General features: G+C 51.3%; 76 non-coding genes across 76 annotated transcripts; all 76 read left to right on the top strand.

Moving 5' to 3' along the window:
• Positions 1–52: 52 nt before the first annotated feature.
• On the top strand, positions 53–171 carry LOC137489932 (5S ribosomal RNA). Its single transcript, XR_011009291.1, has one exon. It is a non-coding gene; the product is annotated as a 5S ribosomal RNA (ribosomal RNA).
• A 58-nt stretch (positions 172–229) lies between these two features.
• On the top strand, positions 230–348 carry LOC137491954 (5S ribosomal RNA). Its single transcript, XR_011011926.1, has one exon. It is a non-coding gene; the product is annotated as a 5S ribosomal RNA (ribosomal RNA).
• Positions 349–406: 58 nt separating this feature from the next.
• Positions 407–525, top strand: LOC137491953 (5S ribosomal RNA). Its single transcript, XR_011011925.1, has one exon. It is a non-coding gene; the product is annotated as a 5S ribosomal RNA (ribosomal RNA).
• Positions 526–583: 58 nt separating this feature from the next.
• On the top strand, positions 584–702 carry LOC137491952 (5S ribosomal RNA). The gene has a single exon (XR_011011924.1). It is a non-coding gene; the product is annotated as a 5S ribosomal RNA (ribosomal RNA).
• A 58-nt stretch (positions 703–760) lies between these two features.
• LOC137489934 (5S ribosomal RNA) lies at positions 761–879 on the top strand. The gene has a single exon (XR_011009293.1). It is a non-coding gene; the product is annotated as a 5S ribosomal RNA (ribosomal RNA).
• Positions 880–937: 58 nt separating this feature from the next.
• Positions 938–1,056, top strand: LOC137489935 (5S ribosomal RNA). The gene has a single exon (XR_011009294.1). It is a non-coding gene; the product is annotated as a 5S ribosomal RNA (ribosomal RNA).
• Positions 1,057–1,114: 58 nt separating this feature from the next.
• On the top strand, positions 1,115–1,233 carry LOC137489936 (5S ribosomal RNA). The gene has a single exon (XR_011009295.1). It is a non-coding gene; the product is annotated as a 5S ribosomal RNA (ribosomal RNA).
• A 58-nt stretch (positions 1,234–1,291) lies between these two features.
• Positions 1,292–1,410, top strand: LOC137489948 (5S ribosomal RNA). The gene has a single exon (XR_011009307.2). It is a non-coding gene; the product is annotated as a 5S ribosomal RNA (ribosomal RNA).
• Positions 1,411–1,468: 58 nt separating this feature from the next.
• On the top strand, positions 1,469–1,587 carry LOC137491685 (5S ribosomal RNA). The gene has a single exon (XR_011011657.1). It is a non-coding gene; the product is annotated as a 5S ribosomal RNA (ribosomal RNA).
• A 58-nt stretch (positions 1,588–1,645) lies between these two features.
• Positions 1,646–1,764, top strand: LOC137489958 (5S ribosomal RNA). The gene has a single exon (XR_012402964.1). It is a non-coding gene; the product is annotated as a 5S ribosomal RNA (ribosomal RNA).
• A 58-nt stretch (positions 1,765–1,822) lies between these two features.
• On the top strand, positions 1,823–1,941 carry LOC137489937 (5S ribosomal RNA). Its single transcript, XR_011009296.1, has one exon. It is a non-coding gene; the product is annotated as a 5S ribosomal RNA (ribosomal RNA).
• A 58-nt stretch (positions 1,942–1,999) lies between these two features.
• Positions 2,000–2,118, top strand: LOC137489939 (5S ribosomal RNA). Its single transcript, XR_011009298.1, has one exon. It is a non-coding gene; the product is annotated as a 5S ribosomal RNA (ribosomal RNA).
• Positions 2,119–2,176: 58 nt separating this feature from the next.
• On the top strand, positions 2,177–2,295 carry LOC137489940 (5S ribosomal RNA). The gene has a single exon (XR_011009299.1). It is a non-coding gene; the product is annotated as a 5S ribosomal RNA (ribosomal RNA).
• Positions 2,296–2,353: 58 nt separating this feature from the next.
• On the top strand, positions 2,354–2,472 carry LOC137489941 (5S ribosomal RNA). The gene has a single exon (XR_011009300.1). It is a non-coding gene; the product is annotated as a 5S ribosomal RNA (ribosomal RNA).
• A 58-nt stretch (positions 2,473–2,530) lies between these two features.
• Positions 2,531–2,649, top strand: LOC137489942 (5S ribosomal RNA). The gene has a single exon (XR_011009301.1). It is a non-coding gene; the product is annotated as a 5S ribosomal RNA (ribosomal RNA).
• A 58-nt stretch (positions 2,650–2,707) lies between these two features.
• LOC137489945 (5S ribosomal RNA) lies at positions 2,708–2,826 on the top strand. The gene has a single exon (XR_011009304.2). It is a non-coding gene; the product is annotated as a 5S ribosomal RNA (ribosomal RNA).
• Positions 2,827–2,884: 58 nt separating this feature from the next.
• Positions 2,885–3,003, top strand: LOC137489950 (5S ribosomal RNA). The gene has a single exon (XR_011009309.2). It is a non-coding gene; the product is annotated as a 5S ribosomal RNA (ribosomal RNA).
• A 58-nt stretch (positions 3,004–3,061) lies between these two features.
• LOC137489943 (5S ribosomal RNA) lies at positions 3,062–3,180 on the top strand. Its single transcript, XR_011009302.1, has one exon. It is a non-coding gene; the product is annotated as a 5S ribosomal RNA (ribosomal RNA).
• Positions 3,181–3,238: 58 nt separating this feature from the next.
• On the top strand, positions 3,239–3,357 carry LOC137489944 (5S ribosomal RNA). Its single transcript, XR_011009303.1, has one exon. It is a non-coding gene; the product is annotated as a 5S ribosomal RNA (ribosomal RNA).
• A 58-nt stretch (positions 3,358–3,415) lies between these two features.
• LOC137489952 (5S ribosomal RNA) lies at positions 3,416–3,534 on the top strand. The gene has a single exon (XR_011009311.2). It is a non-coding gene; the product is annotated as a 5S ribosomal RNA (ribosomal RNA).
• A 58-nt stretch (positions 3,535–3,592) lies between these two features.
• On the top strand, positions 3,593–3,711 carry LOC137491673 (5S ribosomal RNA). The gene has a single exon (XR_011011645.1). It is a non-coding gene; the product is annotated as a 5S ribosomal RNA (ribosomal RNA).
• A 58-nt stretch (positions 3,712–3,769) lies between these two features.
• LOC137491671 (5S ribosomal RNA) lies at positions 3,770–3,888 on the top strand. Its single transcript, XR_011011643.1, has one exon. It is a non-coding gene; the product is annotated as a 5S ribosomal RNA (ribosomal RNA).
• A 58-nt stretch (positions 3,889–3,946) lies between these two features.
• Positions 3,947–4,065, top strand: LOC137491670 (5S ribosomal RNA). Its single transcript, XR_011011642.1, has one exon. It is a non-coding gene; the product is annotated as a 5S ribosomal RNA (ribosomal RNA).
• Positions 4,066–4,123: 58 nt separating this feature from the next.
• Positions 4,124–4,242, top strand: LOC137493639 (5S ribosomal RNA). Its single transcript, XR_011013614.2, has one exon. It is a non-coding gene; the product is annotated as a 5S ribosomal RNA (ribosomal RNA).
• Positions 4,243–4,300: 58 nt separating this feature from the next.
• On the top strand, positions 4,301–4,419 carry LOC137491669 (5S ribosomal RNA). Its single transcript, XR_011011641.1, has one exon. It is a non-coding gene; the product is annotated as a 5S ribosomal RNA (ribosomal RNA).
• Positions 4,420–4,477: 58 nt separating this feature from the next.
• LOC137491668 (5S ribosomal RNA) lies at positions 4,478–4,596 on the top strand. The gene has a single exon (XR_011011640.1). It is a non-coding gene; the product is annotated as a 5S ribosomal RNA (ribosomal RNA).
• A 58-nt stretch (positions 4,597–4,654) lies between these two features.
• Positions 4,655–4,773, top strand: LOC137492825 (5S ribosomal RNA). Its single transcript, XR_011012798.2, has one exon. It is a non-coding gene; the product is annotated as a 5S ribosomal RNA (ribosomal RNA).
• Positions 4,774–4,831: 58 nt separating this feature from the next.
• On the top strand, positions 4,832–4,950 carry LOC137493950 (5S ribosomal RNA). The gene has a single exon (XR_011013925.2). It is a non-coding gene; the product is annotated as a 5S ribosomal RNA (ribosomal RNA).
• Positions 4,951–5,008: 58 nt separating this feature from the next.
• On the top strand, positions 5,009–5,127 carry LOC137494146 (5S ribosomal RNA). Its single transcript, XR_011014121.2, has one exon. It is a non-coding gene; the product is annotated as a 5S ribosomal RNA (ribosomal RNA).
• A 58-nt stretch (positions 5,128–5,185) lies between these two features.
• Positions 5,186–5,304, top strand: LOC137491667 (5S ribosomal RNA). Its single transcript, XR_011011639.1, has one exon. It is a non-coding gene; the product is annotated as a 5S ribosomal RNA (ribosomal RNA).
• A 58-nt stretch (positions 5,305–5,362) lies between these two features.
• LOC137491666 (5S ribosomal RNA) lies at positions 5,363–5,481 on the top strand. Its single transcript, XR_011011638.1, has one exon. It is a non-coding gene; the product is annotated as a 5S ribosomal RNA (ribosomal RNA).
• A 58-nt stretch (positions 5,482–5,539) lies between these two features.
• Positions 5,540–5,658, top strand: LOC137491665 (5S ribosomal RNA). The gene has a single exon (XR_011011637.1). It is a non-coding gene; the product is annotated as a 5S ribosomal RNA (ribosomal RNA).
• Positions 5,659–5,716: 58 nt separating this feature from the next.
• Positions 5,717–5,835, top strand: LOC137493514 (5S ribosomal RNA). Its single transcript, XR_011013486.2, has one exon. It is a non-coding gene; the product is annotated as a 5S ribosomal RNA (ribosomal RNA).
• Positions 5,836–5,893: 58 nt separating this feature from the next.
• LOC141384274 (5S ribosomal RNA) lies at positions 5,894–6,012 on the top strand. Its single transcript, XR_012405338.1, has one exon. It is a non-coding gene; the product is annotated as a 5S ribosomal RNA (ribosomal RNA).
• A 58-nt stretch (positions 6,013–6,070) lies between these two features.
• Positions 6,071–6,189, top strand: LOC141384270 (5S ribosomal RNA). The gene has a single exon (XR_012405333.1). It is a non-coding gene; the product is annotated as a 5S ribosomal RNA (ribosomal RNA).
• Positions 6,190–6,247: 58 nt separating this feature from the next.
• On the top strand, positions 6,248–6,366 carry LOC141384265 (5S ribosomal RNA). The gene has a single exon (XR_012405327.1). It is a non-coding gene; the product is annotated as a 5S ribosomal RNA (ribosomal RNA).
• Positions 6,367–6,424: 58 nt separating this feature from the next.
• Positions 6,425–6,543, top strand: LOC141384257 (5S ribosomal RNA). Its single transcript, XR_012405317.1, has one exon. It is a non-coding gene; the product is annotated as a 5S ribosomal RNA (ribosomal RNA).
• Positions 6,544–6,601: 58 nt separating this feature from the next.
• Positions 6,602–6,720, top strand: LOC141384246 (5S ribosomal RNA). Its single transcript, XR_012405305.1, has one exon. It is a non-coding gene; the product is annotated as a 5S ribosomal RNA (ribosomal RNA).
• A 58-nt stretch (positions 6,721–6,778) lies between these two features.
• LOC141384238 (5S ribosomal RNA) lies at positions 6,779–6,897 on the top strand. The gene has a single exon (XR_012405295.1). It is a non-coding gene; the product is annotated as a 5S ribosomal RNA (ribosomal RNA).
• A 58-nt stretch (positions 6,898–6,955) lies between these two features.
• On the top strand, positions 6,956–7,074 carry LOC141384232 (5S ribosomal RNA). The gene has a single exon (XR_012405288.1). It is a non-coding gene; the product is annotated as a 5S ribosomal RNA (ribosomal RNA).
• Positions 7,075–7,132: 58 nt separating this feature from the next.
• On the top strand, positions 7,133–7,251 carry LOC141384226 (5S ribosomal RNA). Its single transcript, XR_012405281.1, has one exon. It is a non-coding gene; the product is annotated as a 5S ribosomal RNA (ribosomal RNA).
• A 58-nt stretch (positions 7,252–7,309) lies between these two features.
• Positions 7,310–7,428, top strand: LOC141384224 (5S ribosomal RNA). The gene has a single exon (XR_012405279.1). It is a non-coding gene; the product is annotated as a 5S ribosomal RNA (ribosomal RNA).
• A 58-nt stretch (positions 7,429–7,486) lies between these two features.
• LOC141384223 (5S ribosomal RNA) lies at positions 7,487–7,605 on the top strand. The gene has a single exon (XR_012405278.1). It is a non-coding gene; the product is annotated as a 5S ribosomal RNA (ribosomal RNA).
• A 58-nt stretch (positions 7,606–7,663) lies between these two features.
• Positions 7,664–7,782, top strand: LOC141384222 (5S ribosomal RNA). The gene has a single exon (XR_012405277.1). It is a non-coding gene; the product is annotated as a 5S ribosomal RNA (ribosomal RNA).
• A 58-nt stretch (positions 7,783–7,840) lies between these two features.
• LOC141384220 (5S ribosomal RNA) lies at positions 7,841–7,959 on the top strand. Its single transcript, XR_012405275.1, has one exon. It is a non-coding gene; the product is annotated as a 5S ribosomal RNA (ribosomal RNA).
• Positions 7,960–8,017: 58 nt separating this feature from the next.
• LOC141384219 (5S ribosomal RNA) lies at positions 8,018–8,136 on the top strand. The gene has a single exon (XR_012405274.1). It is a non-coding gene; the product is annotated as a 5S ribosomal RNA (ribosomal RNA).
• Positions 8,137–8,194: 58 nt separating this feature from the next.
• Positions 8,195–8,313, top strand: LOC141384211 (5S ribosomal RNA). Its single transcript, XR_012405266.1, has one exon. It is a non-coding gene; the product is annotated as a 5S ribosomal RNA (ribosomal RNA).
• Positions 8,314–8,371: 58 nt separating this feature from the next.
• On the top strand, positions 8,372–8,490 carry LOC141384208 (5S ribosomal RNA). The gene has a single exon (XR_012405263.1). It is a non-coding gene; the product is annotated as a 5S ribosomal RNA (ribosomal RNA).
• A 58-nt stretch (positions 8,491–8,548) lies between these two features.
• LOC141384197 (5S ribosomal RNA) lies at positions 8,549–8,667 on the top strand. The gene has a single exon (XR_012405253.1). It is a non-coding gene; the product is annotated as a 5S ribosomal RNA (ribosomal RNA).
• Positions 8,668–8,725: 58 nt separating this feature from the next.
• On the top strand, positions 8,726–8,844 carry LOC141384189 (5S ribosomal RNA). The gene has a single exon (XR_012405245.1). It is a non-coding gene; the product is annotated as a 5S ribosomal RNA (ribosomal RNA).
• Positions 8,845–8,902: 58 nt separating this feature from the next.
• LOC141384188 (5S ribosomal RNA) lies at positions 8,903–9,021 on the top strand. The gene has a single exon (XR_012405244.1). It is a non-coding gene; the product is annotated as a 5S ribosomal RNA (ribosomal RNA).
• A 58-nt stretch (positions 9,022–9,079) lies between these two features.
• On the top strand, positions 9,080–9,198 carry LOC141384185 (5S ribosomal RNA). Its single transcript, XR_012405241.1, has one exon. It is a non-coding gene; the product is annotated as a 5S ribosomal RNA (ribosomal RNA).
• A 58-nt stretch (positions 9,199–9,256) lies between these two features.
• On the top strand, positions 9,257–9,375 carry LOC141384182 (5S ribosomal RNA). The gene has a single exon (XR_012405238.1). It is a non-coding gene; the product is annotated as a 5S ribosomal RNA (ribosomal RNA).
• Positions 9,376–9,433: 58 nt separating this feature from the next.
• LOC141384179 (5S ribosomal RNA) lies at positions 9,434–9,552 on the top strand. Its single transcript, XR_012405235.1, has one exon. It is a non-coding gene; the product is annotated as a 5S ribosomal RNA (ribosomal RNA).
• A 58-nt stretch (positions 9,553–9,610) lies between these two features.
• On the top strand, positions 9,611–9,729 carry LOC141384173 (5S ribosomal RNA). The gene has a single exon (XR_012405229.1). It is a non-coding gene; the product is annotated as a 5S ribosomal RNA (ribosomal RNA).
• A 58-nt stretch (positions 9,730–9,787) lies between these two features.
• LOC141384172 (5S ribosomal RNA) lies at positions 9,788–9,906 on the top strand. Its single transcript, XR_012405228.1, has one exon. It is a non-coding gene; the product is annotated as a 5S ribosomal RNA (ribosomal RNA).
• Positions 9,907–9,964: 58 nt separating this feature from the next.
• LOC141384170 (5S ribosomal RNA) lies at positions 9,965–10,083 on the top strand. Its single transcript, XR_012405227.1, has one exon. It is a non-coding gene; the product is annotated as a 5S ribosomal RNA (ribosomal RNA).
• A 58-nt stretch (positions 10,084–10,141) lies between these two features.
• On the top strand, positions 10,142–10,260 carry LOC141384169 (5S ribosomal RNA). Its single transcript, XR_012405226.1, has one exon. It is a non-coding gene; the product is annotated as a 5S ribosomal RNA (ribosomal RNA).
• Positions 10,261–10,318: 58 nt separating this feature from the next.
• LOC141384167 (5S ribosomal RNA) lies at positions 10,319–10,437 on the top strand. Its single transcript, XR_012405223.1, has one exon. It is a non-coding gene; the product is annotated as a 5S ribosomal RNA (ribosomal RNA).
• A 57-nt stretch (positions 10,438–10,494) lies between these two features.
• Positions 10,495–10,613, top strand: LOC141384165 (5S ribosomal RNA). The gene has a single exon (XR_012405221.1). It is a non-coding gene; the product is annotated as a 5S ribosomal RNA (ribosomal RNA).
• Positions 10,614–10,671: 58 nt separating this feature from the next.
• Positions 10,672–10,790, top strand: LOC141384159 (5S ribosomal RNA). Its single transcript, XR_012405215.1, has one exon. It is a non-coding gene; the product is annotated as a 5S ribosomal RNA (ribosomal RNA).
• Positions 10,791–10,848: 58 nt separating this feature from the next.
• Positions 10,849–10,967, top strand: LOC141384149 (5S ribosomal RNA). Its single transcript, XR_012405205.1, has one exon. It is a non-coding gene; the product is annotated as a 5S ribosomal RNA (ribosomal RNA).
• Positions 10,968–11,025: 58 nt separating this feature from the next.
• On the top strand, positions 11,026–11,144 carry LOC137491641 (5S ribosomal RNA). Its single transcript, XR_011011613.1, has one exon. It is a non-coding gene; the product is annotated as a 5S ribosomal RNA (ribosomal RNA).
• A 58-nt stretch (positions 11,145–11,202) lies between these two features.
• On the top strand, positions 11,203–11,321 carry LOC137491640 (5S ribosomal RNA). Its single transcript, XR_011011612.1, has one exon. It is a non-coding gene; the product is annotated as a 5S ribosomal RNA (ribosomal RNA).
• Positions 11,322–11,379: 58 nt separating this feature from the next.
• Positions 11,380–11,498, top strand: LOC137491639 (5S ribosomal RNA). Its single transcript, XR_011011611.1, has one exon. It is a non-coding gene; the product is annotated as a 5S ribosomal RNA (ribosomal RNA).
• Positions 11,499–11,556: 58 nt separating this feature from the next.
• LOC137491637 (5S ribosomal RNA) lies at positions 11,557–11,675 on the top strand. Its single transcript, XR_011011609.1, has one exon. It is a non-coding gene; the product is annotated as a 5S ribosomal RNA (ribosomal RNA).
• A 58-nt stretch (positions 11,676–11,733) lies between these two features.
• On the top strand, positions 11,734–11,852 carry LOC137491636 (5S ribosomal RNA). Its single transcript, XR_011011608.1, has one exon. It is a non-coding gene; the product is annotated as a 5S ribosomal RNA (ribosomal RNA).
• Positions 11,853–11,910: 58 nt separating this feature from the next.
• Positions 11,911–12,029, top strand: LOC137491635 (5S ribosomal RNA). Its single transcript, XR_011011607.1, has one exon. It is a non-coding gene; the product is annotated as a 5S ribosomal RNA (ribosomal RNA).
• A 58-nt stretch (positions 12,030–12,087) lies between these two features.
• Positions 12,088–12,206, top strand: LOC137491634 (5S ribosomal RNA). Its single transcript, XR_011011606.1, has one exon. It is a non-coding gene; the product is annotated as a 5S ribosomal RNA (ribosomal RNA).
• Positions 12,207–12,264: 58 nt separating this feature from the next.
• LOC137491633 (5S ribosomal RNA) lies at positions 12,265–12,383 on the top strand. Its single transcript, XR_011011605.1, has one exon. It is a non-coding gene; the product is annotated as a 5S ribosomal RNA (ribosomal RNA).
• Positions 12,384–12,441: 58 nt separating this feature from the next.
• LOC141384076 (5S ribosomal RNA) lies at positions 12,442–12,560 on the top strand. Its single transcript, XR_012405130.1, has one exon. It is a non-coding gene; the product is annotated as a 5S ribosomal RNA (ribosomal RNA).
• Positions 12,561–12,618: 58 nt separating this feature from the next.
• On the top strand, positions 12,619–12,737 carry LOC141384066 (5S ribosomal RNA). The gene has a single exon (XR_012405117.1). It is a non-coding gene; the product is annotated as a 5S ribosomal RNA (ribosomal RNA).
• A 58-nt stretch (positions 12,738–12,795) lies between these two features.
• LOC141384063 (5S ribosomal RNA) lies at positions 12,796–12,914 on the top strand. The gene has a single exon (XR_012405112.1). It is a non-coding gene; the product is annotated as a 5S ribosomal RNA (ribosomal RNA).
• A 58-nt stretch (positions 12,915–12,972) lies between these two features.
• LOC141384053 (5S ribosomal RNA) lies at positions 12,973–13,091 on the top strand. The gene has a single exon (XR_012405102.1). It is a non-coding gene; the product is annotated as a 5S ribosomal RNA (ribosomal RNA).
• A 58-nt stretch (positions 13,092–13,149) lies between these two features.
• Positions 13,150–13,268, top strand: LOC141383377 (5S ribosomal RNA). Its single transcript, XR_012404394.1, has one exon. It is a non-coding gene; the product is annotated as a 5S ribosomal RNA (ribosomal RNA).
• A 57-nt stretch (positions 13,269–13,325) lies between these two features.
• LOC141384043 (5S ribosomal RNA) lies at positions 13,326–13,444 on the top strand. The gene has a single exon (XR_012405092.1). It is a non-coding gene; the product is annotated as a 5S ribosomal RNA (ribosomal RNA).
• Positions 13,445–13,491: the final 47 nt, after the last annotated feature.

Genomic DNA, 13,491 nt, shown 5'->3' with positions numbered 1-13,491 from the left:
AGTGCTTCATTTGGCAGCTGATTTAAATAGCCAACGCTTGACAGCCTCTTTCGCTTACGGCCATACCACCCTGGAAATGCCCGATCTCATCTGAACTCGGAAGTAAAGCAGGGTCGGGCCTGGTTAGTACTTGGATGGGAGACCGCCTGGGAATACCAGGTGCTGTAAGCTTTTCGAAGTGCTTCATTTGGCAGCTGATTTAAATAGCCAACGCTTGACAGCCTCTTTCGCTTACGGCCATACCACCCTGGAAATGCCCGATCTCATCTGAACTCGGAAGTAAAGCAGGGTCGGGCCTGGTTAGTACTTGGATGGGAGACCGCCTGGGAATACCAGGTGCTGTAAGCTTTTCGAAGTGCTTCATTTGGCAGCTGATTTAAATAGCCAACGCTTGACAGCCTCTTTCGCTTACGGCCATACCACCCTGGAAATGCCCGATCTCATCTGAACTCGGAAGTAAAGCAGGGTCGGGCCTGGTTAGTACTTGGATGGGAGACCGCCTGGGAATACCAGGTGCTGTAAGCTTTTCGAAGTGCTTCATTTGGCAGCTGATTTAAATAGCCAACGCTTGACAGCCTCTTTCGCTTACGGCCATACCACCCTGGAAATGCCCGATCTCATCTGAACTCGGAAGTAAAGCAGGGTCGGGCCTGGTTAGTACTTGGATGGGAGACCGCCTGGGAATACCAGGTGCTGTAAGCTTTTCGAAGTGCTTCATTTGGCAGCTGATTTAAATAGCCAACGCTTGACAGCCTCTTTCGCTTACGGCCATACCACCCTGGAAATGCCCGATCTCATCTGAACTCGGAAGTAAAGCAGGGTCGGGCCTGGTTAGTACTTGGATGGGAGACCGCCTGGGAATACCAGGTGCTGTAAGCTTTTCGAAGTGCTTCATTTGGCAGCTGATTTAAATAGCCAACGCTTGACAGCCTCTTTCGCTTACGGCCATACCACCCTGGAAATGCCCGATCTCATCTGAACTCGGAAGTAAAGCAGGGTCGGGCCTGGTTAGTACTTGGATGGGAGACCGCCTGGGAATACCAGGTGCTGTAAGCTTTTCGAAGTGCTTCATTTGGCAGCTGATTTAAATAGCCAACGCTTGACAGCCTCTTTCGCTTACGGCCATACCACCCTGGAAATGCCCGATCTCATCTGAACTCGGAAGTAAAGCAGGGTCGGGCCTGGTTAGTACTTGGATGGGAGACCGCCTGGGAATACCAGGTGCTGTAAGCTTTTCGAAGTGCTTCATTTGGCAGCTGATTTAAATAGCCAACGCTTGACAGCCTCTTTCGCTTACGGCCATACCACCCTGGAAATGCCCGATCTCATCTGAACTCGGAAGTAAAGCAGGGTCGGGCCTGGTTAGTACTTGGATGGGAGACCGCCTGGGAATACCAGGTGCTGTAAGCTTTTCGAAGTGCTTCATTTGGCAGCTGATTTAAATAGCCAACGCTTGACAGCCTCTTTCGCTTACGGCCATACCACCCTGGAAATGCCCGATCTCATCTGAACTCGGAAGTAAAGCAGGGTCGGGCCTGGTTAGTACTTGGATGGGAGACCGCCTGGGAATACCAGGTGCTGTAAGCTTTTCGAAGTGCTTCATTTGGCAGCTGATTTAAATAGCCAACGCTTGACAGCCTCTTTCGCTTACGGCCATACCACCCTGGAAATGCCCGATCTCATCTGAACTCGGAAGTAAAGCAGGGTCGGGCCTGGTTAGTACTTGGATGGGAGACCGCCTGGGAATACCAGGTGCTGTAAGCTTTTCGAAGTGCTTCATTTGGCAGCTGATTTAAATAGCCAACGCTTGACAGCCTCTTTCGCTTACGGCCATACCACCCTGGAAATGCCCGATCTCATCTGAACTCGGAAGTAAAGCAGGGTCGGGCCTGGTTAGTACTTGGATGGGAGACCGCCTGGGAATACCAGGTGCTGTAAGCTTTTCGAAGTGCTTCATTTGGCAGCTGATTTAAATAGCCAACGCTTGACAGCCTCTTTCGCTTACGGCCATACCACCCTGGAAATGCCCGATCTCATCTGAACTCGGAAGTAAAGCAGGGTCGGGCCTGGTTAGTACTTGGATGGGAGACCGCCTGGGAATACCAGGTGCTGTAAGCTTTTCGAAGTGCTTCATTTGGCAGCTGATTTAAATAGCCAACGCTTGACAGCCTCTTTCGCTTACGGCCATACCACCCTGGAAATGCCCGATCTCATCTGAACTCGGAAGTAAAGCAGGGTCGGGCCTGGTTAGTACTTGGATGGGAGACCGCCTGGGAATACCAGGTGCTGTAAGCTTTTCGAAGTGCTTCATTTGGCAGCTGATTTAAATAGCCAACGCTTGACAGCCTCTTTCGCTTACGGCCATACCACCCTGGAAATGCCCGATCTCATCTGAACTCGGAAGTAAAGCAGGGTCGGGCCTGGTTAGTACTTGGATGGGAGACCGCCTGGGAATACCAGGTGCTGTAAGCTTTTCGAAGTGCTTCATTTGGCAGCTGATTTAAATAGCCAACGCTTGACAGCCTCTTTCGCTTACGGCCATACCACCCTGGAAATGCCCGATCTCATCTGAACTCGGAAGTAAAGCAGGGTCGGGCCTGGTTAGTACTTGGATGGGAGACCGCCTGGGAATACCAGGTGCTGTAAGCTTTTCGAAGTGCTTCATTTGGCAGCTGATTTAAATAGCCAACGCTTGACAGCCTCTTTCGCTTACGGCCATACCACCCTGGAAATGCCCGATCTCATCTGAACTCGGAAGTAAAGCAGGGTCGGGCCTGGTTAGTACTTGGATGGGAGACCGCCTGGGAATACCAGGTGCTGTAAGCTTTTCGAAGTGCTTCATTTGGCAGCTGATTTAAATAGCCAACGCTTGACAGCCTCTTTCGCTTACGGCCATACCACCCTGGAAATGCCCGATCTCATCTGAACTCGGAAGTAAAGCAGGGTCGGGCCTGGTTAGTACTTGGATGGGAGACCGCCTGGGAATACCAGGTGCTGTAAGCTTTTCGAAGTGCTTCATTTGGCAGCTGATTTAAATAGCCAACGCTTGACAGCCTCTTTCGCTTACGGCCATACCACCCTGGAAATGCCCGATCTCATCTGAACTCGGAAGTAAAGCAGGGTCGGGCCTGGTTAGTACTTGGATGGGAGACCGCCTGGGAATACCAGGTGCTGTAAGCTTTTCGAAGTGCTTCATTTGGCAGCTGATTTAAATAGCCAACGCTTGACAGCCTCTTTCGCTTACGGCCATACCACCCTGGAAATGCCCGATCTCATCTGAACTCGGAAGTAAAGCAGGGTCGGGCCTGGTTAGTACTTGGATGGGAGACCGCCTGGGAATACCAGGTGCTGTAAGCTTTTCGAAGTGCTTCATTTGGCAGCTGATTTAAATAGCCAACGCTTGACAGCCTCTTTCGCTTACGGCCATACCACCCTGGAAATGCCCGATCTCATCTGAACTCGGAAGTAAAGCAGGGTCGGGCCTGGTTAGTACTTGGATGGGAGACCGCCTGGGAATACCAGGTGCTGTAAGCTTTTCGAAGTGCTTCATTTGGCAGCTGATTTAAATAGCCAACGCTTGACAGCCTCTTTCGCTTACGGCCATACCACCCTGGAAATGCCCGATCTCATCTGAACTCGGAAGTAAAGCAGGGTCGGGCCTGGTTAGTACTTGGATGGGAGACCGCCTGGGAATACCAGGTGCTGTAAGCTTTTCGAAGTGCTTCATTTGGCAGCTGATTTAAATAGCCAACGCTTGACAGCCTCTTTCGCTTACGGCCATACCACCCTGGAAATGCCCGATCTCATCTGAACTCGGAAGTAAAGCAGGGTCGGGCCTGGTTAGTACTTGGATGGGAGACCGCCTGGGAATACCAGGTGCTGTAAGCTTTTCGAAGTGCTTCATTTGGCAGCTGATTTAAATAGCCAACGCTTGACAGCCTCTTTCGCTTACGGCCATACCACCCTGGAAATGCCCGATCTCATCTGAACTCGGAAGTAAAGCAGGGTCGGGCCTGGTTAGTACTTGGATGGGAGACCGCCTGGGAATACCAGGTGCTGTAAGCTTTTCGAAGTGCTTCATTTGGCAGCTGATTTAAATAGCCAACGCTTGACAGCCTCTTTCGCTTACGGCCATACCACCCTGGAAATGCCCGATCTCATCTGAACTCGGAAGTAAAGCAGGGTCGGGCCTGGTTAGTACTTGGATGGGAGACCGCCTGGGAATACCAGGTGCTGTAAGCTTTTCGAAGTGCTTCATTTGGCAGCTGATTTAAATAGCCAACGCTTGACAGCCTCTTTCGCTTACGGCCATACCACCCTGGAAATGCCCGATCTCATCTGAACTCGGAAGTAAAGCAGGGTCGGGCCTGGTTAGTACTTGGATGGGAGACCGCCTGGGAATACCAGGTGCTGTAAGCTTTTCGAAGTGCTTCATTTGGCAGCTGATTTAAATAGCCAACGCTTGACAGCCTCTTTCGCTTACGGCCATACCACCCTGGAAATGCCCGATCTCATCTGAACTCGGAAGTAAAGCAGGGTCGGGCCTGGTTAGTACTTGGATGGGAGACCGCCTGGGAATACCAGGTGCTGTAAGCTTTTCGAAGTGCTTCATTTGGCAGCTGATTTAAATAGCCAACGCTTGACAGCCTCTTTCGCTTACGGCCATACCACCCTGGAAATGCCCGATCTCATCTGAACTCGGAAGTAAAGCAGGGTCGGGCCTGGTTAGTACTTGGATGGGAGACCGCCTGGGAATACCAGGTGCTGTAAGCTTTTCGAAGTGCTTCATTTGGCAGCTGATTTAAATAGCCAACGCTTGACAGCCTCTTTCGCTTACGGCCATACCACCCTGGAAATGCCCGATCTCATCTGAACTCGGAAGTAAAGCAGGGTCGGGCCTGGTTAGTACTTGGATGGGAGACCGCCTGGGAATACCAGGTGCTGTAAGCTTTTCGAAGTGCTTCATTTGGCAGCTGATTTAAATAGCCAACGCTTGACAGCCTCTTTCGCTTACGGCCATACCACCCTGGAAATGCCCGATCTCATCTGAACTCGGAAGTAAAGCAGGGTCGGGCCTGGTTAGTACTTGGATGGGAGACCGCCTGGGAATACCAGGTGCTGTAAGCTTTTCGAAGTGCTTCATTTGGCAGCTGATTTAAATAGCCAACGCTTGACAGCCTCTTTCGCTTACGGCCATACCACCCTGGAAATGCCCGATCTCATCTGAACTCGGAAGTAAAGCAGGGTCGGGCCTGGTTAGTACTTGGATGGGAGACCGCCTGGGAATACCAGGTGCTGTAAGCTTTTCGAAGTGCTTCATTTGGCAGCTGATTTAAATAGCCAACGCTTGACAKCCTCTTTCGCTTACGGCCATACCACCCTGGAAATGCCCGATCTCATCTGAACTCGGAAGTAAAGCAGGGTCGGGCCTGGTTAGTACTTGGATGGGAGACCGCCTGGGAATACCAGGTGCTGTAAGCTTTTCGAAGTGCTTCATTTGGCAGCTGATTTAAATAGCCAACGCTTGACAGCCTCTTTCGCTTACGGCCATACCACCCTGGAAATGCCCGATCTCATCTGAACTCGGAAGTAAAGCAGGGTCGGGCCTGGTTAGTACTTGGATGGGAGACCGCCTGGGAATACCAGGTGCTGTAAGCTTTTCGAAGTGCTTCATTTGGCAGCTGATTTAAATAGCCAACGCTTGACAKCCTCTTTCGCTTACGGCCATACCACCCTGGAAATGCCCGATCTCATCTGAACTCGGAAGTAAAGCAGGGTCGGGCCTGGTTAGTACTTGGATGGGAGACCGCCTGGGAATACCAGGTGCTGTAAGCTTTTCGAAGTGCTTCATTTGGCAGCTGATTTAAATAGCCAACGCTTGACAKCCTCTTTCGCTTACGGCCATACCACCCTGGAAATGCCCGATCTCATCTGAACTCGGAAGTAAAGCAGGGTCGGGCCTGGTTAGTACTTGGATGGGAGACCGCCTGGGAATACCAGGTGCTGTAAGCTTTTCGAAGTGCTTCATTTGGCAGCTGATTTAAATAGCCAACGCTTGACAKCCTCTTTCGCTTACGGCCATACCACCCTGGAAATGCCCGATCTCATCTGAACTCGGAAGTAAAGCAGGGTCGGGCCTGGTTAGTACTTGGATGGGAGACCGCCTGGGAATACCAGGTGCTGTAAGCTTTTCGAAGTGCTTCATTTGGCAGCTGATTTAAATAGCCAACGCTTGACAKCCTCTTTCGCTTACGGCCATACCACCCTGGAAATGCCCGATCTCATCTGAACTCGGAAGTAAAGCAGGGTCGGGCCTGGTTAGTACTTGGATGGGAGACCGCCTGGGAATACCAGGTGCTGTAAGCTTTTCGAAGTGCTTCATTTGGCAGCTGATTTAAATAGCCAACGCTTGACAKCCTCTTTCGCTTACGGCCATACCACCCTGGAAATGCCCGATCTCATCTGAACTCGGAAGTAAAGCAGGGTCGGGCCTGGTTAGTACTTGGATGGGAGACCGCCTGGGAATACCAGGTGCTGTAAGCTTTTCGAAGTGCTTCATTTGGCAGCTGATTTAAATAGCCAACGCTTGACAKCCTCTTTCGCTTACGGCCATACCACCCTGGAAATGCCCGATCTCATCTGAACTCGGAAGTAAAGCAGGGTCGGGCCTGGTTAGTACTTGGATGGGAGACCGCCTGGGAATACCAGGTGCTGTAAGCTTTTCGAAGTGCTTCATTTGGCAGCTGATTTAAATAGCCAACGCTTGACAKCCTCTTTCGCTTACGGCCATACCACCCTGGAAATGCCCGATCTCATCTGAACTCGGAAGTAAAGCAGGGTCGGGCCTGGTTAGTACTTGGATGGGAGACCGCCTGGGAATACCAGGTGCTGTAAGCTTTTCGAAGTGCTTCATTTGGCAGCTGATTTAAATAGCCAACGCTTGACAGCCTCTTTCGCTTACGGCCATACCACCCTGGAAATGCCCGATCTCATCTGAACTCGGAAGTAAAGCAGGGTCGGGCCTGGTTAGTACTTGGATGGGAGACCGCCTGGGAATACCAGGTGCTGTAAGCTTTTCGAAGTGCTTCATTTGGCAGCTGATTTAAATAGCCAACGCTTGACAKCCTCTTTCGCTTACGGCCATACCACCCTGGAAATGCCCGATCTCATCTGAACTCGGAAGTAAAGCAGGGTCGGGCCTGGTTAGTACTTGGATGGGAGACCGCCTGGGAATACCAGGTGCTGTAAGCTTTTCGAAGTGCTTCATTTGGCAGCTGATTTAAATAGCCAACGCTTGACAKCCTCTTTCGCTTACGGCCATACCACCCTGGAAATGCCCGATCTCATCTGAACTCGGAAGTAAAGCAGGGTCGGGCCTGGTTAGTACTTGGATGGGAGACCGCCTGGGAATACCAGGTGCTGTAAGCTTTTCGAAGTGCTTCATTTGGCAGCTGATTTAAATAGCCAACGCTTGACAKCCTCTTTCGCTTACGGCCATACCACCCTGGAAATGCCCGATCTCATCTGAACTCGGAAGTAAAGCAGGGTCGGGCCTGGTTAGTACTTGGATGGGAGACCGCCTGGGAATACCAGGTGCTGTAAGCTTTTCGAAGTGCTTCATTTGGCAGCTGATTTAAATAGCCAACGCTTGACAKCCTCTTTCGCTTACGGCCATACCACCCTGGAAATGCCCGATCTCATCTGAACTCGGAAGTAAAGCAGGGTCGGGCCTGGTTAGTACTTGGATGGGAGACCGCCTGGGAATACCAGGTGCTGTAAGCTTTTCGAAGTGCTTCATTTGGCAGCTGATTTAAATAGCCAACGCTTGACAKCCTCTTTCGCTTACGGCCATACCACCCTGGAAATGCCCGATCTCATCTGAACTCGGAAGTAAAGCAGGGTCGGGCCTGGTTAGTACTTGGATGGGAGACCGCCTGGGAATACCAGGTGCTGTAAGCTTTTCGAAGTGCTTCATTTGGCAGCTGATTTAAATAGCCAACGCTTGACAKCCTCTTTCGCTTACGGCCATACCACCCTGGAAATGCCCGATCTCATCTGAACTCGGAAGTAAAGCAGGGTCGGGCCTGGTTAGTACTTGGATGGGAGACCGCCTGGGAATACCAGGTGCTGTAAGCTTTTCGAAGTGCTTCATTTGGCAGCTGATTTAAATAGCCAACGCTTGACAKCCTCTTTCGCTTACGGCCATACCACCCTGGAAATGCCCGATCTCATCTGAACTCGGAAGTAAAGCAGGGTCGGGCCTGGTTAGTACTTGGATGGGAGACCGCCTGGGAATACCAGGTGCTGTAAGCTTTTCGAAGTGCTTCATTTGGCAGCTGATTTAAATAGCCAACGCTTGACAKCCTCTTTCGCTTACGGCCATACCACCCTGGAAATGCCCGATCTCATCTGAACTCGGAAGTAAAGCAGGGTCGGGCCTGGTTAGTACTTGGATGGGAGACCGCCTGGGAATACCAGGTGCTGTAAGCTTTTCGAAGTGCTTCATTTGGCAGCTGATTTAAATAGCCAACGCTTGACAKCCTCTTTCGCTTACGGCCATACCACCCTGGAAATGCCCGATCTCATCTGAACTCGGAAGTAAAGCAGGGTCGGGCCTGGTTAGTACTTGGATGGGAGACCGCCTGGGAATACCAGGTGCTGTAAGCTTTTCGAAGTGCTTCATTTGGCAGCTGATTTAAATAGCCAACGCTTGACAKCCTCTTTCGCTTACGGCCATACCACCCTGGAAATGCCCGATCTCATCTGAACTCGGAAGTAAAGCAGGGTCGGGCCTGGTTAGTACTTGGATGGGAGACCGCCTGGGAATACCAGGTGCTGTAAGCTTTTCGAAGTGCTTCATTTGGCAGCTGATTTAAATAGCCAACGCTTGACAKCCTCTTTCGCTTACGGCCATACCACCCTGGAAATGCCCGATCTCATCTGAACTCGGAAGTAAAGCAGGGTCGGGCCTGGTTAGTACTTGGATGGGAGACCGCCTGGGAATACCAGGTGCTGTAAGCTTTTCGAAGTGCTTCATTTGGCAGCTGATTTAAATAGCCAACGCTTGACAKCCTCTTTCGCTTACGGCCATACCACCCTGGAAATGCCCGATCTCATCTGAACTCGGAAGTAAAGCAGGGTCGGGCCTGGTTAGTACTTGGATGGGAGACCGCCTGGGAATACCAGGTGCTGTAAGCTTTTCGAAGTGCTTCATTTGGCAGCTGATTTAAATAGCCAACGCTTGACAKCCTCTTTCGCTTACGGCCATACCACCCTGGAAATGCCCGATCTCATCTGAACTCGGAAGTAAAGCAGGGTCGGGCCTGGTTAGTACTTGGATGGGAGACCGCCTGGGAATACCAGGTGCTGTAAGCTTTTCGAAGTGCTTCATTTGGCAGCTGATTTAAATAGCCAACGCTTGACAKCCTCTTTCGCTTACGGCCATACCACCCTGGAAATGCCCGATCTCATCTGAACTCGGAAGTAAAGCAGGGTCGGGCCTGGTTAGTACTTGGATGGGAGACCGCCTGGGAATACCAGGTGCTGTAAGCTTTTCGAAGTGCTTCATTTGGCAGCTGATTTAAATAGCCAACGCTTGACAKCCTCTTTCGCTTACGGCCATACCACCCTGGAAATGCCCGATCTCATCTGAACTCGGAAGTAAAGCAGGGTCGGGCCTGGTTAGTACTTGGATGGGAGACCGCCTGGGAATACCAGGTGCTGTAAGCTTTTCGAAGTGCTTCATTTGGCAGCTGATTTAAATAGCCAACGCTTGACAKCCTCTTTCGCTTACGGCCATACCACCCTGGAAATGCCCGATCTCATCTGAACTCGGAAGTAAAGCAGGGTCGGGCCTGGTTAGTACTTGGATGGGAGACCGCCTGGGAATACCAGGTGCTGTAAGCTTTTCGAAGTGCTTCATTTGGCAGCTGATTTAAATAGCCAACGCTTGACAKCCTCTTTCGCTTACGGCCATACCACCCTGGAAATGCCCGATCTCATCTGAACTCGGAAGTAAAGCAGGGTCGGGCCTGGTTAGTACTTGGATGGGAGACCGCCTGGGAATACCAGGTGCTGTAAGCTTTTCGAAGTGCTTCATTTGGCAGCTGATTTAAATAGCCAACGCTTGACAKCCTCTTTCGCTTACGGCCATACCACCCTGGAAATGCCCGATCTCATCTGAACTCGGAAGTAAAGCAGGGTCGGGCCTGGTTAGTACTTGGATGGGAGACCGCCTGGGAATACCAGGTGCTGTAAGCTTTTCGAAGTGCTTCATTTGGCAGCTGATTTAAATAGCCAACGCTTGACAKCCTCTTTCGCTTACGGCCATACCACCCTGGAAATGCCCGATCTCATCTGAACTCGGAAGTAAAGCAGGGTCGGGCCTGGTTAGTACTTGGATGGGAGACCGCCTGGGAATACCAGGTGCTGTAAGCTTTCGAAGTGCTTCATTTGGCAGCTGATTTAAATAGCCAACGCTTGACAKCCTCTTTCGCTTACGGCCATACCACCCTGGAAATGCCCGATCTCATCTGAACTCGGAAGTAAAGCAGGGTCGGGCCTGGTTAGTACTTGGATGGGAGACCGCCTGGGAATACCAGGTGCTGTAAGCTTTTCGAAGTGCTTCATTTGGCAGCTGATTTAAATAGCCAACGCTTGACAGCCTCTTTCGCTTACGGCCATACCACCCTGGAAATGCCCGATCTCATCTGAACTCGGAAGTAAAGCAGGGTCGGGCCTGGTTAGTACTTGGATGGGAGACCGCCTGGGAATACCAGGTGCTGTAAGCTTTTCGAAGTGCTTCATTTGGCAGCTGATTTAAATAGCCAACGCTTGACAGCCTCTTTCGCTTACGGCCATACCACCCTGGAAATGCCCGATCTCATCTGAACTCGGAAGTAAAGCAGGGTCGGGCCTGGTTAGTACTTGGATGGGAGACCGCCTGGGAATACCAGGTGCTGTAAGCTTTTCGAAGTGCTTCATTTGGCAGCTGATTTAAATAGCCAACGCTTGACAGCCTCTTTCGCTTACGGCCATACCACCCTGGAAATGCCCGATCTCATCTGAACTCGGAAGTAAAGCAGGGTCGGGCCTGGTTAGTACTTGGATGGGAGACCGCCTGGGAATACCAGGTGCTGTAAGCTTTTCGAAGTGCTTCATTTGGCAGCTGATTTAAATAGCCAACGCTTGACAGCCTCTTTCGCTTACGGCCATACCACCCTGGAAATGCCCGATCTCATCTGAACTCGGAAGTAAAGCAGGGTCGGGCCTGGTTAGTACTTGGATGGGAGACCGCCTGGGAATACCAGGTGCTGTAAGCTTTTCGAAGTGCTTCATTTGGCAGCTGATTTAAATAGCCAACGCTTGACAGCCTCTTTCGCTTACGGCCATACCACCCTGGAAATGCCCGATCTCATCTGAACTCGGAAGTAAAGCAGGGTCGGGCCTGGTTAGTACTTGGATGGGAGACCGCCTGGGAATACCAGGTGCTGTAAGCTTTTCGAAGTGCTTCATTTGGCAGCTGATTTAAATAGCCAACGCTTGACAGCCTCTTTCGCTTACGGCCATACCACCCTGGAAATGCCCGATCTCATCTGAACTCGGAAGTAAAGCAGGGTCGGGCCTGGTTAGTACTTGGATGGGAGACCGCCTGGGAATACCAGGTGCTGTAAGCTTTTCGAAGTGCTTCATTTGGCAGCTGATTTAAATAGCCAACGCTTGACAGCCTCTTTCGCTTACGGCCATACCACCCTGGAAATGCCCGATCTCATCTGAACTCGGAAGTAAAGCAGGGTCGGGCCTGGTTAGTACTTGGATGGGAGACCGCCTGGGAATACCAGGTGCTGTAAGCTTTTCGAAGTGCTTCATTTGGCAGCTGATTTAAATAGCCAACGCTTGACAGCCTCTTTCGCTTACGGCCATACCACCCTGGAAATGCCCGATCTCATCTGAACTCGGAAGTAAAGCAGGGTCGGGCCTGGTTAGTACTTGGATGGGAGACCGCCTGGGAATACCAGGTGCTGTAAGCTTTTCGAAGTGCTTCATTTGGCAGCTGATTTAAATAGCCAACGCTTGACAGCCTCTTTCGCTTACGGCCATACCACCCTGGAAATGCCCGATCTCATCTGAACTCGGAAGTAAAGCAGGGTCGGGCCTGGTTAGTACTTGGATGGGAGACCGCCTGGGAATACCAGGTGCTGTAAGCTTTTCGAAGTGCTTCATTTGGCAGCTGATTTAAATAGCCAACGCTTGACAGCCTCTTTCGCTTACGGCCATACCACCCTGGAAATGCCCGATCTCATCTGAACTCGGAAGTAAAGCAGGGTCGGGCCTGGTTAGTACTTGGATGGGAGACCGCCTGGGAATACCAGGTGCTGTAAGCTTTTCGAAGTGCTTCATTTGGCAGCTGATTTAAATAGCCAACGCTTGACAGCCTCTTTCGCTTACGGCCATACCACCCTGGAAATGCCCGATCTCATCTGAACTCGGAAGTAAAGCAGGGTCGGGCCTGGTTAGTACTTGGATGGGAGACCGCCTGGGAATACCAGGTGCTGTAAGCTTTTCGAAGTGCTTCATTTGGCAGCTGATTTAAATAGCCAACGCTTGACAGCCTCTTTCGCTTACGGCCATACCACCCTGGAAATGCCCGATCTCATCTGAACTCGGAAGTAAAGCAGGGTCGGGCCTGGTTAGTACTTGGATGGGAGACCGCCTGGGAATACCAGGTGCTGTAAGCTTTTCGAAGTGCTTCATTTGGCAGCTGATTTAAATAGCCAACGCTTGACAGCCTCTTTCGCTTACGGCCATACCACCCTGGAAATGCCCGATCTCATCTGAACTCGGAAGTAAAGCAGGGTCGGGCCTGGTTAGTACTTGGATGGGAGACCGCCTGGGAATACCAGGTGCTGTAAGCTTTTCGAAGTGCTTCATTTGGCAGCTGATTTAAATAGCCAACGCTTGACAGCCTCTTTCGCTTACGGCCATACCACCCTGGAAATGCCCGATCTCATCTGAACTCGGAAGTAAAGCAGGGTCGGGCCTGGTTAGTACTTGGATGGGAGACCGCCTGGGAATACCAGGTGCTGTAAGCTTTTCGAAGTGCTTCATTTGGCAGCTGATTTAAATAGCCAACGCTTGACAGCCTCTTTCSCTTACGGCCATACCACCCTGGAAATGCCCGATCTCATCTGAACTCGGAAGTAAAGCAGGGTCGGGCCTGGTTAGTACTTGGATGGGAGACCGCCTGGGAATACCAGGTGCTGTAAGCTTTCGAAGTGCTTCATTTGGCAGCTGATTTAAATAGCCAACGCTTGACAGCCTCTTTCGCTTACGGCCATACCACCCTGGAAATGCCCGATCTCATCTGAACTCGGAAGTAAAGCAGGGTCGGGCCTGGTTAGTACTTGGATGGGAGACCGCCTGGGAATACCAGGTGCTGTAAGCTTTTCGAAGTGCTTCATTTGGCAGCTGATTTAAATAGCCAACGCTTGA

Source organism: Danio rerio, chromosome 4, assembly GCF_049306965.1.
Source record: "Danio rerio strain Tuebingen ecotype United States chromosome 4, GRCz12tu, whole genome shotgun sequence".
NCBI lineage: Eukaryota > Metazoa > Chordata > Actinopteri > Cypriniformes > Danionidae > Danio > Danio rerio.
The sequence above is the reverse complement of the archived record's forward strand: the minus strand, read 5'-3'. Positions and strand labels throughout refer to the sequence as shown.